The sequence below is a fragment of the Triticum aestivum genome, chromosome 7A (genome assembly GCF_018294505.1).
Source record: "Triticum aestivum cultivar Chinese Spring chromosome 7A, IWGSC CS RefSeq v2.1, whole genome shotgun sequence".
In the NCBI taxonomy this organism is placed as follows: Eukaryota; Viridiplantae; Streptophyta; class Magnoliopsida; order Poales; family Poaceae; genus Triticum; species Triticum aestivum.
In genome coordinates this window covers 8,180,517-8,198,267 of record NC_057812.1, presented here as the reverse complement: position 1 = coordinate 8,198,267, position 17,751 = coordinate 8,180,517, and the positions used below count along the sequence as shown (strand labels likewise).

Here is a 17,751-nt window from a genome sequence, read left to right as displayed (position 1 = left end):
CCATGGCTGCTGCCGGGCCGGACCGGACCGCCATGGGCGACCTCGAGGACGGTCGCGGATGAGGTCGACGACGAAGCGCTGATGCCGCTGTGGATATGGACTTTCTACTTTCAAACGCTCAACCTCGCCATCCTTTGCAATCTGCGCCATCAACAACACCAAGTGGTCAGTGCAGGAAGATTAACCAAAGAAAATGACCAGTCAACCAATGTGGCATGATATACCAAAAGGGCCAAGTTTCAATATGTTATACAAAAGAAAGCCATGATTAATCATTCATCTACTATTATCTCTCAATGATGAGTCACAGAATGAGAACACCCATCATAGCTATACATTATTCAGCCCTCATCCATAATTCGTGTCCATTAGAACACAACATACTAAATATTCCCATCAAAAGAAACTGCATAAAATTCCAAACAATGGGCCTGAAAGCTGTACAATTAAAGGTGCTTCCTTATTCTGATACAGATGACCAAAATATATACACAGGAACTCTTGTAAGATATCATAGCTACACAAATGACCAAAATTATAAGATATCATAGCTACACATAATTCAGTCCTCATCCATAATCTCTCCAATCCATGCATCCTCAGTAATGAGAAGGAACCAAGTAGCTCATGACATAGGCTGAGTTTGAAAAGAAACTCTCCAATCTTAAAATATAGCAATATATTTCACAGCAGTGACAACCCAAGCAATTAAGATTTGCCACAACAATAAGAAATCTTAACCAGAAGGAATTGTACAAAAGAAGAGAGAGATTATTACAGATGAAATGAATGTAACAAACACATGTAACCAACATGATAAGAAATGGTGCGGTATTGGACAGTTTGTCACCGCAGCCTACTCCTATGCAATCAATGATGAATTATGGCTTAGATCAGGTCATGTCCAATTTATTTGAGGACAAATGCAAATAAAGGCCAATAAAAGTTAATAGGTGCAAAAGAAGATGGAATACATTGTAAAATTATACTATCTTTTCAGTCCATCTATGTAAACCTCAAGAGCTGAGTTTTAATTAATCACGTAACAATAGATATAGTTGAGAACAGTAGTAGCATCTGGTATACCTGGATGCAGTACAGAGACGACTTGGGAGTGTCTTCTGTATGCCGAGGAGGACGGTGACACTGAAGCCGATGGTGCTTCTTCAACACGTGTGCTTCTTCAACACGTCATCTTCATAGCCGTAGCGCTGTGTCATGCAAGGCACATTGATTTATCAATTCCAATGATAATATATTTTAACCCTAAATGCTCGCAAGAATCCAAAGAAACACCACATACATGCTAGCAATGACATATTAGTTTTATTTCAAAGAGACAAAGCATCAGGCTTCTAGAATCAAAAGAGAATTGAGTAAATAGACCAGCAGCACAATAATGTACACATGAAGAACTGAAAAGAAGATCACAGAGAACATGACATTTATGCTAGCGCTGGCGTTACAAATGGAGAAGCTTATAGATTTGTCTTATCTTGCAAGGAAATTATTTTCTTGGTACTTGAAGCACGAGTCGCTTTCTATTTCTTGAGCCCTGTATAGAGATTAGAAGAACTGTATTCCAGTAGAAGTCGAAACCTCAACCTTCATTGGCCTACCAGACAAACAAAAGTAAATTGCAGAGCAGAAAACTTTACGTAACCAAATGACACAGGCTATGAAGACACATTACGGAGGCATATGATTAATAAGAGGAAGGGTTGCTTGTATTTTTCTTCGAAGTGGAGAAAGATAGATCCTTTATTCCAATTGTTATTCCAATTCTTGGAAAATATCTTGTATGTATGGACCAATAACCAATAATATGTGAGCAATACGAGGAAATTCGTCTACTAAACACAGTGTTATGTTATGTTATCAACCACCAATTCATAACATAATCTCACCACCATAGGATGCAGAGGACATCAAAAGGAAGAAAAATCAGTAACACAAAACATCAAAACAATTTGAAAAGGGATTCTCATTAAAAAGAAAAACATGCGCACATCTGCACAACAAAAGGAAAAATTATTTGAGAATAACTACGAACTGGTTGTGAACTTCAAGCCAAGATATAAAACGCATAAGAGACACACAGCTCACCTGCTTGAGCTTGCCGTCTTTGCGGCTGATGGCGGTACTATTGGTAAAATTATGAGACCGGTCATGGGCTTCTTTGTTTCAGTTTGACATCCCTATCTCCTGGTGTTTGCATTTTGGGAGCTTCAAGGTCTGGCAGAAGAACAAAATCAAAAGCTATTTTTAGGAGTAAACATAAGGATAGGAAAATATAATTATTTCCTCTTGACATACCGCAGCAGCACCCTACAGAAAATTTCATCGTGCATTTTGCATTTATTCAGCTAATACGACACAGAAACAAAGAAGCAAGGACTTCAACAAATGAAGTGTGAAGATAAGGGACAAGCGGCAACAATGCCACTACTTTATGGGACAGATAGGAGTCAAGTTACATGCTACCAATTGTAATTCCTTGTATAATGAATAGTTGAACTTATTTTTAAGACGTAGACCTTGAAAGACAAACACTGAATACTCAGGTGTCAGGTAGTCGCAGTAATTCCTTTCATGTGTAATGAAAATTCATTGGTGCTCTTCAAATAAAAAATAGGAGTTTTGTAGGAAAGAAAGAACAAGTTGTATAGCACAAAATATGTGCAATGAATACTTTGGTTACATGACGACCATAATGTTTGTTTTATGTAATGAAAATGGCCAAAGGGAAACTAGCTAAACACACCTCAGACAAATAAATACACATGAAAATATTATAAGAATGCATGAATGACTCTGTTCTAACCGGATATGCATCCTAACCATACGAGGCACTGACTAACTAACAAGACCACCACATCCAGTACAAAAATAGTAAGAATCCTGAGTCCAAGGCACACCCTGAACCTTAATTCGCACGCCCGTCAGCAGTAGAAAAATAGAACAAAACAGGGAGTGTTATTCAAAGGATACTTGATGCCTTAGACATAGCAATGCTTTGTATCTACTTAAATATCATCAGTTATCCACAGTACCTCCACAAGAGCAACAAAAGCAGCTGCCATCATGGCAAAGCATTCAGCAGCATGAAAAGTCGGTGCTTCCCACTGGAATGGGTATGGTACAGTTATCCTGCAAATTTTAAACCAATAATCTGCTCAATAGCTGAATTCCCCAGTGTAAATTGCAGAAACCATTCATAATATGAATACAGTTATTCTGTGATTGTCTTCAAATTTTACCAGGGAGCATCCCCAACAAGGCCAGATCGATCAGTGCGGCAGCGGAATTGGGTTTGAAACTCACCGTCAGAGTTTGTAGCCGAGGCCGTACTCAGAACGCCGGCGAGCTGGGCCACCAACTCGAGGAAGGACGCCAAGGAGCTCAAGCTCAAGCCTGCAGATCGGCGCCCTGCTTCGGAACAAGTACAGTGAGTACTCCAGCACAATTTGGAACTGGAACAGGAACAATTTGAGCTTACAAACTGAAATTGGATCATGAAAATTGCAGTAACAGTGACCATAAAAATTGCTTATAAACTGAACTGGAACAATTTGAGCTTATAAACTCAGATTTCAGTTAAATTATCTCGACAGTACTCTTTGATAATGCATCATACAGTATAAATTACTCATGCAAGAAGAATGAAGAACAATATTTTGGATTACAAAAGTCATAACTATCCAAAAATTCCATGAGCAGAAATGCAGACTGAATTTTTGACACATACTGAATTCCATTAGCAGAAATACAGTGAGTACTCCTAACTAAATTCCACTGATTAGACGGAATTGCTAATTGGTTAGGAATCACTAATGAAGCACGCATGGAACCGCAGGGGGAATTGTTGATTGCTATGTTCAGGTCGCTTACCATCACACATGATGGAGCTGCAGGGGGGTGGAGGCGCACCCCGTGGATCCCAGTGGCGGCCCTCCAGAAAGCAGCCGTGCACGCGGATGAGGTTATGGAGGAGACGGCGCAGAGGGCAAAAGCTCCGGTGGTGGGCGACCGGCGGTGGCCTGTCTCCACGCTGCCTCCTTGCGTCTGGTCTCACGTCAAGCTCGCAACCGCGTCCACATCAGCCCGACCGGCGCGGGAAGGAGAAGGGTCAGGGCGAGTCGGATGGGCGACGGGTCCAATGCGTACCTCATGGGCGAGGCACACTGGTAACGCTGCGGCCAGTTGGCGCAGGCTTCGTCGGCGGGGACGGGCTCGCCGAGGAACTCTGGCTTCCTGGCCTTCTTGGTCGGCTGCGCCATTCGCCTCTTGGCCGCCACCGCTGCGTGCCCCTGCTCGTTCTGCTGCTCCCCGAAGGTGGCCATCTCGCCCTCCTCCACGTCGGGCTCCTCCACGCACTCTCGTCCTCTGCCTTCGCCTTCTTCTCCCTCGGCGCCTTGGTGGTCTTCTGCTGCTTCTTGCCCGCCGCCGCCTGGGTTCAGACGTTGGTGAAGTCACCATGGCGGCGCGAGGGGGGCGGGGAAGAGAGGAGGAGCGCGAGCTTTGGAAGGGGGGGGGGGGCGGCGGCTCCCCCTCCGTGAATAGGAAGAGGGAGGAAGACGATTGGGGAGAAACCCTATGGGCATTAGGCTTTTATACCCCATAGCAAAATTACGAAAATGCCCTTGGCGGGGGGCAAGATTTACGTGCGATGGCACGGGATCTTTACAGTGGGGTGAAACTGTTCATTGCTATAGGAGCACCTCTTCGATCCAATGGGCGAGGGCAACCCAGGGCTCGATCTGACGGCCCAGATCCGATCAAGCCACCAGATCCAACGGCCAGAAAGCCGAACGGCTGAGGAGGCTGGAGGATGACCGTCATCCTTATTTCTCGATATTTACTGTATTTTTTCTTGCTTGGTTGCAAATAGCATTTTATTTTTGAAACAGAGGCAAAAGATTTGCCTCATCGATTAATTAAAAAGAAGAGAATTACTCAGAAGCTTCACATTCTATCGTATACATTTAGAGCATGTCTAACAGAGCCCTCAAACTGGTCAAACCCTCAAAATAACCGCCAGTTTGAGGGTTGAGCAAAAAAAGGCGCAGATCAGTACCCTCAAATCCCTAAACCCTCAAAAAAAAAATCAGGCCGAACCCTCAAGTTCGAGGCCAACCTGCACTAGTGAGGGTTTGGGGCAAGTTGAAGGCCCAACTCTCACTTGGGCAACTCGTGCACGGGAGGGAAAATTCCCAAGCCTCCTCTCCCCACCGTCGGCTTCATCCGCGCCGCCGCCACCCGTTCTTGTCGCCGCCGCCGGCCATGGAGCCCCTCCAGCCCCCCGGCCACCCCCTCCGCCGCTCCTCCGCCGCCGGCTTCATCCGCGCCCATGCCCATGCCCGCCCACGCCCCGCGCCTCCCGCCTCCGGCCACCTCGACCGACGCCGCCGTGGCGGAGATGGTGGTGGCCACCCACATCGGCCAAAAACAGAGGCGGGCGGGCACCCACATCGTGCCAAGCAAGCCGCCCGTGCCCGCCCCCGCAGCGAAGGTGGCGAAGCCCGCCAAGCCGGCAACCTCCACCGCGGCTGCTCCCAAGCGCAAGGAGAAGCAGCTTGCAAGCCGGGGCGCAGATCAGTGCCCTGTTTTGAGGGTTGGTTTGAGGGCACTGATCTGCGCCAAGGATTTTTGGCCTTCAAAACGACATTTTCTCGGCCCTCAAATTGGTTTTGAATGTTGAGTTTTTGAGGGCTCTGTTAGACATGCTCTTATGTCTATAAAATTAGTTTGCGAGTTACCTTTTTAGTTGATGGCATTGTAAGGGAAAACGAATTTGATTATGCAAAAAATATCCATCGATGAATTTGAAACCTTAGGTTTTACCGAAAAGGACCTAGCAATTTGGAGAATTCTCATGAGATCCAATAGTCATAGCGACCTCTACACATTTTCCAGCAACTGTGTCATCCAGTGAGTCCTCTCAGTTGTTGGCGACCTGTGGCATCAACGGCTTGACCAACCTAGCAATAAATATCTGTCTACTCTAGCCAACTTCCTTCAATCATGTAATAAAAATACCTCTTCTCACGTTAATCATGTCAAATACTAAAGCAATCACGTTTACCATTTTCTCCATGTGCATTTGCTAACCTTTTCAATTAATATAGTGTGATTTTTCGACATCGCCTATTTGCAGCTTTGCGGGTTGCCAATATTACTTCGTTCTCCCTTGACGATTCCTCCCACTACTCATGGAATTTCTCCCTACATAAAAATCAGAAAACTTTGCTACTCTCCATCCCTTCTTCACAGACATTCTCATCCGATTTCACATACCCATCAAATGCATCCAACGCGGCAACGGATGAATTCCTCACCACATCCCTTCGTAAGCTCTCTTCTTGCCATGACGCTTTCTATCGGATGAAGTAGATTATACTATTTTCTAGTTGGCCAATTATCTTGAACTTCCTGCAAATAAAAATGAAAGAATCTCCCCTAATTCATTTTCCAAGGGAGATTTGGGGTCTGGGATCTTTGGTGGTGAATGGATCTGGTGCGATCGAAAGTGGCTACAATGTAGGAAAAATATGTTCATCAATTGTCAAATGGCGAGAAATAAGAACTTTGTGCATTCGTAGATCGATGCATCGATAGTTCTTGTGTTTGAGGGAGTAATCGAAGAACACACAATGTGTGGAGCGAGGTAAGAGTTTGTGCCGGGGGGGGGGGGGGGGTGGCAGCAGTGGCGGAGAGGTTTGGAAAGCAGAGGGAGCCGAACATGCGCATATGATCATAGGTAGGATGGTGGACAAAGAGGCAAAAATATGGTGTTTGAAACTGGATGGAGGAGGGTTGGGGGTTGAGAATGAAGGCAAGAATTTGTGAGGCTTCAACCGATAATTGGGTGAGGTGGAGATGGTCATGGCACAGTAGGACACATGAGATGTCTTCTATAGTGCATATGAGCCGCTTGATTTTTATGTTTTGAAGTGAGGTTTAGGAATAATATAGCGTAAAGTAAGTGCCATGTCCAGAAAAAAGTTCACGGCAGTAGATGCATTGGATGGGTACATGAAATTGTGTGAGAATGTATGTGAAGAAGCGAAGGAGGGTAGCGAGGTGTTGGATTTGTGACACAGGGAGAAAGTCCACGAGTAGTGGGAGAAATCACGAAGGACAATGCGATATTGTCGGTAACCCGAGAAGCTACAAGTATCTAGGTGATGTCCATAGATCACAGTGTATTAGTCGAAAAGGTGTAGTAGTAATAAACATTGAGAGAAAATGTCAATTGTGGTTGCCTTCCTATTTGACATGATTCACAAATATGAGGTGAGGTGTATTTATTACACGATTGAAGCAAAAGTTTTGCCATGGTTCGCCGCCGATGGTGATGTCTTCATGGACATCGAAGTCACTAAAGAACGGGCAGAGGTTGCCAAGACTATTGGATCTCATTAGGGTTCGTCAAGTTGTAGGTCGTTCATAGTAAAACCAAACGGGTCAAATTCGATGGTGTGATAATGATTACATCATTGAATTTGATCCCTTCGGTTTTACTGTCATGGACCTAAGAATTTGTAGAATCTTCAATAGATCCAATAGTCATGGTGACCTTTACCCCGCAACTACGGCGTCCAATAAGCACAATCCATCATTGGCGACATGTGGCATCTATAACTTGATCACCCTAGCATTTCCACTTTAGCTAAACTTCCTTCAATCATGTAATAAAAACACCTCTCCTCATGGTAATCATGTCAAATACGAAAACAATCACGTTTGTCATAATCTCATTGCATGTTTATTACTATGGTACATTTTCAATTGATGCATTGTGATTTGTTGACCTCGCCTGTTTACAGCTTTTCGGGTTACCAATATTACCTTGTTGTCCTATCGTTATCCTCGACTAATGATGCTGTTGTAAATCATTGACCATAGCAAGTACGTGATCACCGGTACACATGGCGGGCTTCTTCCGGTGATCCGCCTCGCCTTTGAAATGATTGTCTTTCTTTCGACATTGATGGTTGGTCGGAAGAAATCAACGATGGCCCAGGTACACATTCGTCCTGCATTTGTTCAGGTATATAGTTTTGGTGTTAGCTAAACAGTGCGAGCATGCGTGATATCCCTTGTTTGTCTGTCCTGAAAGGTTGCTGAGAGCAGGCCAATCGTTGATGGTTACAAACAGCAACGCATGCAGGTCAAATTCCTCCTATTTGTGCTCATCCCACACACGTACACCTTTTCCAATCCACAACTGTAAAAGTTCTTCAACTAATGGCCTTAGGTACACATCAATGTCTTTGCCAGATTGCTTAGGGCATTGGATGAGAACCGACATCATAATGAATTTCCGCTTCATGCACATCCAAGGAGGAAGGTTGTACATACATAGAGTCACGGGCCAGGTGTTGTGATTGCTACTCTGCTTCCCAAAAGGATTAATGCCATCCGCACTTAAACCAAACCATACGTTTCTTAGGTCATGTGCAAACTCAGCCCGGTACTTTCTCTCGATTTTTCTCCACTGCGACCCATCAGCGGGTGCTCTCAACTTCCCGTCTTTCTTATGGTCCTCACTGTGCCATCGCATCAACTTGGCATGCTCTTTGTTTCTGAATAGTCGTTTCAACCGTGGTATTATAGGAGCATACCACATCAGCTTCACAGGAACCCTCTTCCTAGGGGGCTCACCGTCAACATCACCAGGGTCATCTCGTCTGATCTTATATTGCAATATACCACATACCGGGCATGCGTTAAAAACCTCGTATGCACCGCGGTAGAGGATGCAGTCATTAGGGCATGCATGTATCTTCTGCACCTCCAATCCTAGAGGGCATACGACCTTCTTTGCTGCGCACGTACTGTCGGGCAATTCGTTATCCTTTGGAAGCTTCTTCTTCAATATTTCAGTAGCTTCTCAAATCCTTTGTCAGGCACAACATTCTCTGCCTTCCGCTGCAGCAATTCCAGTATGGTACCGAGCTTTGTGTTGCCATCTTCGCAATTGGGGTACAACCCTTTTTTGTGATCCTCTAACATGTGATCGAACTTCAGTTTCTCCATTTGACTTTCGCACTGTCTCATTGCATCAACAATGACCCGGCGGAGATCATCATCGGGCACAATATCGTCTGGTTCCTCTTGATCTTCAGCAGCTTCCCCCCATTGCAGCATCACTGTATTCCGGGGGCACATAGTTGTCATCGTCCTCTTCTTCTTCGCTATCTTCCATCATAACCCCTATTTCTCCGTGCTTGGTCCAAACATTATAGTGTGGCATGAAACCCTTATAAAGCAGGTGGGTGTGAAGGGTTTCCGTGTCAGAGTAAGACCTCGTATTCCCACAGCTAGGGAATGGATAGCACATAAAACCATTCCACTTGTTTGCCTCAGCCACTTCGAGAAAATTATGCACGCCATTAACGTACTCGGAGGTGTGTCTGTCACCGTACATCCATTGCCGATTCATCTGCGTGCATTATATATAATTAAGTGTGTCAATAACCATTACAGAACATCATGGATAGATAAGTGATCAAATTAATAGAAGTTCATTATCACATTAAAACCAAAGTACATACATAGTTCTGATTAAACAACATATAGCTCTCCAGAGCATCTAATTAAACCATACATTGAAACTATGTAAAACATTTCAATGCAACAACAAATGCGATCATAATCGCAACCAAGGTAACAATTGATCCAACGGCATAATGATACCAAGCCTCGGTATGAATGTCATATTTTCTAATCTTTCTAATATTCAAATGCATTGCATCCATCTTGATCTTATGATCATCGACGACATCCGCAACATGCGCGCAACTCCAATATCATCTTCTCCTCCTCAATTTTTTATTTTTTCCTTTAAGTACTTGTTTTCTTCTTCAACTAAATTTAACCTCTCGACAATAGGGTCGGTTGGAATTTCCGGTTCACATACCTCCTAGATAAATAAAATCTATGTCACGTTGGTCGGCATAATTGTCATAAACAATAAAAGAACCAAATAGTTATAAAAGATAATATATACCACATCCGAATCATAGACAGGACGAGGGCCGACGGGGGCGGATACCAAAACCATCGCACTATATAATAACAAGCAATAATAAAAGTAAGAAAATTAGACAAGTATCTATCTAAAGTAACAATTTTGTTCTTTCAGAAAGAAGATAAGAACAAGAGGCTCGCCACGGTGGTGCCGGCGACGAGATCGGCGCGGGCGATCGACGGCGGTGAAGACGGGGACGGGACGTGACAGACCGCTAAACCTAGACAAATCTCGGAGAAAATGGAGCTTGGAGGTCGAGCTTCGAGAGGAGAAAGCTTAACTAGTGTGGCTCGGGCATTTCATCGAACACCTCATGTGCATAGGAGGTGAGCTAGAGCACCACAAAGCTCTCCCCTTGCCGCCAGAAAAAACAGAGCAGTATGGGCCGCTCTGCTGCGGCGATGGGGTATATATGGGCAACTCATTGTCCCGGTTCGTGGCTGGAACCGGGACTAAAGGCCTTCGTGGCTGGAACCGGGACAGAAGGGGGCCTTTAGTCCCGGTTCGTGGCTGGAACCGGGACTAAAGGCCTTCGTGACTGAACCGGGACTAATGGGCTGGCCAGGCCCCAACCAAAGCCCCTGTTTTCTACTAGTGAGGTCCTCCCCGGCGCCTCGTTCTATGGTGGGCGGGACTGAATGCCGGGCGATTGGAGGCGCGGTTCACGCGCGCATTGCTAGATCGGGAGGTCCTCCCCTCCAGCTGCACGCACACGTCATCCCGGTGCATCGGCGACAGCTAGAGCGTCGAGGAACGGCAGGCCGCCCCTGCTGGTCTGGTCGTCGCCCCTCCCGCCCTCTTCTTTCCCAGGCCGTCTTCCTCGCCCTCCCACCCTCTTCTTCCCCAGGGCGGCCCTACTACTCTGGTCGCTGCTCGGGCTACCCCAGTTGCAACGCCCTTGTCGAGGAACGGCAACGATGACTCCCTGTGGCGCCCTTCCTGCCGGTGTCGGGCTCTGGTACTGACCCTTGTATGTTCTCCTTCATCTCGATGCCACACGCTCACCACGCCGAGCTGGCTGAGGCATTCCCGGATCCAGTGCCCTGGCGGGACGATGGAGGCCGATGTGGCCGGATTCGGTTGGGGGCACGAAGGCGGCGACCCGGGGAAGGAGGGGTGGCGCCGAGCTCGTGTGCACGCTTGCCAGTGGCGGGGGAAGGGAGGTTGGGAGCGAGGGGAAAGGATGTGGCGTGGTTGGAGGGTGGGAAGCAGGGGGAGAAAGTTGGGGGGCGTTTTTGCATTAAACTGAAATGGTTATGCCACGTAAGCAGAAAACGGGCCCCGTCTGTCATAAACACACTTAACAGAGCCAGATCCGCCGTTCAGTGGTTTTTGCAAAATGATTACACAAGACGCGATGTTTTTTGCAAACCTAGCCTCCAAAGTAGTGGTTTCCTGCAATTTACTCATGGAAATATACATGAATTTTTTTGTTGCATCAATGGCAGCGGAGCTTATCATGGTCCCAACATTATATTTTGTCAGATAAGCTCTCTGAGTGCACTGTCAAAGACCAATAGTACACCAAAATTCAAAAAAAAGGTATTGAGGTTCACGCATATTATTGGTCCAAATATCCAAGTTTCACACAACCAAGTATGACTAAAATATATTACAATTAATTCCCACAATCATCTAGTATGAATAACAACGATAATTTACATTAAACCCATTAAGAGGCGCTAGCATGGTGGCCAACCAGCTACGCCATGTGGCGCATGCTGGTTGGTCACTGTGAGAAAGTATTTTTAATAGTTTTTTAAATGGTAGGGAGACTTTTTTTGAGCGAAGTTTTTCTAGGTTTTTTCTTTTTCCTTTTAAGATGGTTGTGATGTCCACATGACACGAGAATATTTTTAAATTTTTTTGACATGATGGTGAGGTGCGCATACCTTTCTCTCAAGCTGCCCGTAATGGCGGGCCCCAACCACTAGTGTGATAAATAAGGCGCGTCGGCTTACGCTTTGCACTTTGCCTCCTCTTCAAGAAAAGTTTAGGGTTCCTCCGGCTTCCGTCGGCACTACCGTCGGCTCGCCTCGTCTCCGGTGGCCTTAGGGCCATGCGGCACGGTGGATCCTCGCCCTTGCTGGCGGGAGGGCTTCGTTTTTAGATGTTTCTTCGATTTTTGTTAGGGTTTGTGTCCTTCTCAAAAAGGCGAGGCGGCGGTGGCTCCCTGAAGATGGAGTAAAGTTCTCCCCACCCAGCCTCCGTCTCGGTGGTGCATTTAGCATTATCGGTGGGTGTGTAGATGTGTGTCTCGGCGGATCTGTCTTCAGTGGATTTGCTTGGATCAGGTCATCGTTCATCTACGTTCGTGTGTCTTTAGGTTGGATCCTTCCGAGCTACGCTACTCTTCATTAGCGGCGGCTGCCGTTGTGGTGCGCTGGTGCTATAGGGCCTTAGAATGACGACTTACTGACAGTCTGCTATAATAAATTTTGCCCGGCTCCAACGAGGGAGGGGCGATAACAGCAGCGCGCCTTCGTCACGCTTCAGTGCTTGTAGTCATCGCTAGGTGGTCTACGGATATGAACATAATTCTTATTATTTTTGGTGTTTGTTATACTGCCATGATTGAAATGAATAGATTGAAAGGTTTCACGCAAAAAGTAAAATAATAAATAATAACATTCCGAGAAGTGAATCCAAGTATATTTTGCATCATGTATTATGGCTACAAGTTTTCTTTTGTCATTTCAAATATTATTCATCCAGTGATTTGAACCTACATAATAAATAAGTATATAAATACCCACAAATTTAATAACATAACCAATTTAGCCTCGCAAATGCACGGGTCACCCCGCTAGTTTTACATATTTTGAACCACATATCAGCAAGGTCAATGTGGACATATGGACATATATTAAAGTTAAGTATCGGTTAGCTAGTTGCCGATCTACACACAAATGTCAGAACAATATAAATATATAAATATATAAATATAAATATATATATATATATATATATATATATATATATATATATATATATATATATATATATATATATATATATATATATATATATAATCAATCTAGCTAGCCGGCAATCCTGCTAGTTTATGAGTATATAATAATTTCATCCAACTTTAAAATTCTTAGAAGTATCTACTACATTTACACCCCAGATTATCTCCCTTGGCTAAACACCTGAGCATATCTTCAATTAATACACTACGAGACATATGTATACAAATAATTAGCTCTCCATCAAGTGAAACAAAATCATACGACAGAAATAACGGAGGTGTGTACAGCCGGCTAGAACTTGGAATGCACCTTGGTGTCGAGCTTTGTATAGAACAAACGCTGGAACTCCTCGAGAATTGCAGCCTCTATGGACATGGACAGGCGCATGCTGCCATCCCCCTGCGCGCTGTTCATCATGAGCACGAAACCTCCGCGGTTTTGCTCGGCACGCAACATAGCGAACGCTTTCCCCAGCTGAAATCCACATCGTACAAGGGCATGCCGAGCCAGCTGACCACACACAGGTCCGTCGCTGGCAGAACGCCGATAGCCGGGCGGTTGTCCCTCTCTGCCAGGTCGAGCTCGAGGTAGTCGACCGCCGAACGCACCAGCTCGTCGGTCACCCGGCTGAGAGTGTCTCTGATCCGGTGTGCGACCTGGGCTAGATTGCCTGAGACGACGTCCCATGTTTTGTCGGCGACACTTACTTGCAACATCGCGTTGCCGAAGTAGACGTCCGGGAGCGGTGGCGCAATGCCGCGTCGGAAGTTGGCCGGGAACTCTAGGCGCGTCGTGGAGTCTGGCAGTAGCCGCCGGGCTAAGCACATGCACCGCCACATGTATGCGCTCACGGCGCTGAAGGTGCTCACGCCGCCGCCGCCACACATGTGCTTAAGAGCGGAAATTTGATCCTTGCGGAGGGTGAAAACCTCGTTGACAACGACAGGCCTTGGCGCCGGCGGCTGGGACAAGTTTGTTGTCTTGAGGCAGAATAGGGAGAGGGTGTCCGGATGAATAATGGGTGGGTCGCGCGCGCACAAGAGGGTGCGGTCAAGGTAGGGGAGCTTCACCACATCCCGGTCGCCATCCCTGGAGAAGGCTGACCATGTCTGGAAGAAGTGAAACGCCGCAGTTCCGTCCATAGCGCCTTGGTGCGTTGCCGTCCCTAAGGCCACTCCACCACACTTGAAGAATGTTACCTGCATACATATATGGATTTGCATGTTGCACATATTACTTGCTTGTTGATACCATATGTAAGCATGTTTGTGCTATTGCAATATAATTGATTTGGTGAGAAGAAAGAAAAACAAAGGGCCTGCTTGGATTGAGGATACTTCTTTGTGTGCTTTAGCTCTTTCAGTGCCTACTTAAGAAAGAATCAAACCTGGGTGGCGCAGAGGATGTTGGATGAGTCGTCCATGCGGGGAACAAACAACCTCCTTAGCTTTGGTGATGGCTTGAAGTCGCGAAAGTCATTGATGGTGAGACGAGAGTAGGTCACAAGAAAGAGCATGCCCTTACCATTGCAGTCAATCTCCAACCTGCCATGGGCACCCAGCCTAAGCCGGCCGGCCATGAGGTAGAAGGCCACAAGGGCCTTGCTCAACGCAGTCTTCAACCTAGCCACGTCAAAGAAGTGTTGGGTACTGGTTTCGTCGACACAAGGGCGGTAGAAGTGGATGAGTGGAGTGTAGCCTCTTCTGGCCAGCATGATGTCGAGTGGCGAGAGCCAGATCGCTTTTCTCGGTGTGTCTGAGGCCGGCTTTACAAAGCAGGACTCTACCACCCGCACCCCCTCCTCACTGGCGGCCATTCTTCCTCTTTCTTGCTCTCCTCCCCCGTTCTCTTTCTTTCTTCTAGTGCTACTCTGATAGAAATGGGCACCGAGCAGCAATGATTTAAAGACAAAGATGGCTCCCCATTGGCTGGATAAGTCACCGATCGACCTGGCATATTTTACTCACTACACCTTACTAACCACCCTCGTCTCTTCTAGCTTTAAAATACAGACGATCAAACATCTTGCAAGTCTCTAAAAAAATGATAAAGTTTTCTTAATCATCATTAAGCTCTGGCCCCGTGTGAGTTCGAATGGTTGGCCCGTCCAAGTCTACACCTACTAATCTTAAAAGAAAGTAAGCATCTCCTTGGAGGCCAGCCTTTCAAATATTATACTCTCTCTGTCTCAAAATATAAGATAAAAAATGATCTTACATTTTGAGATGGAAGGGGTAGTTCATTATAGAGGCCAACAAGTTAACATGGCCAGAAAAGAGAAAGCAAAAAAAAAGGTTCAGTTTGCAAATGGCCACGAACCTTTTTGTCCTTATCGATTGAACAGAGTAGAGAACTATTTTCACATTAAAGGATCAAACAAACAGACACACAGCTCTACAAAGCCTTCTGCTCCACAAAAGCCCCACCGACGAAGCGACGGACTGCCACTAGTTGAAATCCCCTTCCTTCTCAGTTCCTCAGTCCACAAAGAAACAAATGTAGAACCGGTGCGGACAGTTCATCACGGAAGAAAGAACAGACAACGAACTTTACCACTAGCTGAAATTAAGGGGCTGCTACCCTAAAAAGAAAGAAACAGACTGCTAGTTCCGGGCTTTAATTAATGGCTCCCGTTTCAATTTTGGATCTAGACACCATCACATGGCAAAGATAAATGAAAGTTCAAGACTCGAGATGCCACTTGATGGTTCTCATTTCAGTTGAACTGTTGAGCCTCCTTTTTACCCCCGTTGCCACTTGATGGATGTTTGTGTTATTGTTCAGATCGGTTAGTCAGCAAGTTTAGCTGAGAAAAATATAATGAATTAGTAGTAAAATTTTCTGTGTGGGATGGGCTACTAAGGTGAGGGGGCAGCTCCCCTTTATGGGACGATCCACAGTACATGATCACTAGCACGGGCAACCATGGCACTACCGTCAAATCTAATTGATCGAGATCACACATCTAGTTCAACTGGCAGCTACCTGGCAGAGGCCTCCTTATTAGTTTCCCTCCATGAACTAGCACACTGGCTGCGTGCAGTGCACGAGCAATTTACTTATTGCACATTTGAATTTCGGTTGAGATAAATACCTTTTAGGAGTCAACAATTTCTTTAGTTTTAAACTTATTGAAGTAACAACGGAGTTATGAATACGCATCACTCGAAGTCCAAAAAACAGTATCTCAATACTCAAGTCGTGGGCTCACTCGAATCTGAGTCTTGAGGTATATTCAATTTACTCTTCTTGGATACCACCTCATTGATCAGTGTACCACGTGAGCTTAATGATGCTCTCTAATCTTGGAGGGTTCAAAATGCAAACAAAAAACTAGCATTGTGTCCTTTTCAGACGTTTGTGGCTCCCCATTGGCTACATAAGTCACCGATGGATCAGTTGATCTGTCATATTTAAATCACCAGACCTTGCTAAACACCCTTGTCTATAGCATGATCAAACATCGTCTCTCAGGTCCCTAAAAAAACATGGTCTAAGTCCTCGTATTTAGTCCATTGAGCTGCGGCCACGTGTGAGTTGGATCATTGGCTCGGGTGAGGACGGCCTTTGGAATAATGTAGTAGTTCATTCAAGATGCAACCAAGTCAAGTTGTTTTTGAGAACGCTATAAAAATGGTTCAGTACGCCTGTGATCCATTCATTAAAGACACATAGACAAACAGATAAACAAACAAACAAACAGCTCCACACAGCCTTTCGTTTCACAAAAAACCCAATGTTGAACTTTATCACTAGTTAAAATCAAGGGACCGCTAGTCTCGGTTTTTGGAATGGCTCTCATTTCTTTCAGATCTGGTCACCATCACATGGCAAATTTACAGACATAACACACCAGAGGAGCCATCCTATTCCTTGTCTCCACTGCCGCTCTTCCCAGCAAATATTTTGCCACCGAAAGGTGCTCCTTTCGAAATGTCCACTTCAAGGCTAGCTGCCGCTGGACTTTGAACATATGCAAACACCAATTCCACTTGCTCTGCTAACTAGTTCCCACCCTAACCACATCATATGGCATGAAAATTAGCGTACGGCTGGTTGTTGTTAAGACATCGTATTTGTTGCATATTCATGCACGATCTCCTCTAACCGCATAGGCCGGTGGTTGACTGATCTAGGAAATCAGCAAACGGGCCAGCTCCATAGCGTGCAGGAAGAAAAGGCCCAACTGCTCGAGGTGCAGGTTGTCTAACCACAACGTGAGATCGGCCTAGGACTAGCGATAGTTAGCTGAAACTAACTGTACGGGAGAGGTAGTACAGGCAAGAGGCTTAGGCGCCTAAGATTTTGGGATTTTTGGGAAAATCTTGGGCGCCTAAGATTTTAGGAAGGAGGGAGTAACTCACAAACCATTTTTACAGACATTAGCATATACAATATGATGCTAAGCTTCTGAACAGTACCTGATCTTACAGGGAAACAGGTACTCCCTTTGTAAAGAAATATAAGATCGTTTAGATCACTATATATACAAAAAATGCCTAAGAATATGGGGCACAAACAAGCCAATTTTAGCAGACCACAATGTAGAATGGAGCTGTTTGAATCTTTGTCTCTATAGACTCTAATTTTTTTTGATGGGATATCAGACCTGTGTAACTACTCACTAGTGCACCAGCGATCATATAATATTATGGTGAAATTCAGCAAGCGTACATACCTTCTATACACAATAGATTTTTTATAAACAGGATAACAATATCTGGATTTGATTAGTACTCCGTA

General features: G+C 45.3%; 2 long non-coding RNA genes and 1 pseudogene across 2 annotated transcripts; all 3 read right to left on the bottom strand.

Annotated features, from left to right (window-relative positions):
- Nucleotides 1-1,522: 1,522 nt before the first annotated feature.
- LOC123150209 (uncharacterized) lies at nt 1,523-3,113 on the bottom strand. Its single transcript, XR_006475007.1, has 3 exons — nt 3,054-3,113; nt 2,107-2,235; nt 1,523-1,615 (listed from the first exon to the last, which is right to left on the bottom strand). It is a non-coding gene; the product is annotated as an uncharacterized lncRNA (long non-coding RNA).
- LOC123150208 (uncharacterized) lies at nt 3,111-4,455 on the bottom strand. Its single transcript, XR_006475006.1, has 3 exons — nt 3,892-4,455; nt 3,261-3,429; nt 3,111-3,150 (listed from the first exon to the last, which is right to left on the bottom strand). It is a non-coding gene; the product is annotated as an uncharacterized lncRNA (long non-coding RNA).
- An 8,844-nt stretch (nt 4,456-13,299) lies between these two features.
- Nucleotides 13,300-14,824, bottom strand: LOC123152751 (putrescine hydroxycinnamoyltransferase 1-like; annotated as a pseudogene).
- Nucleotides 14,825-17,751: the final 2,927 nt, after the last annotated feature.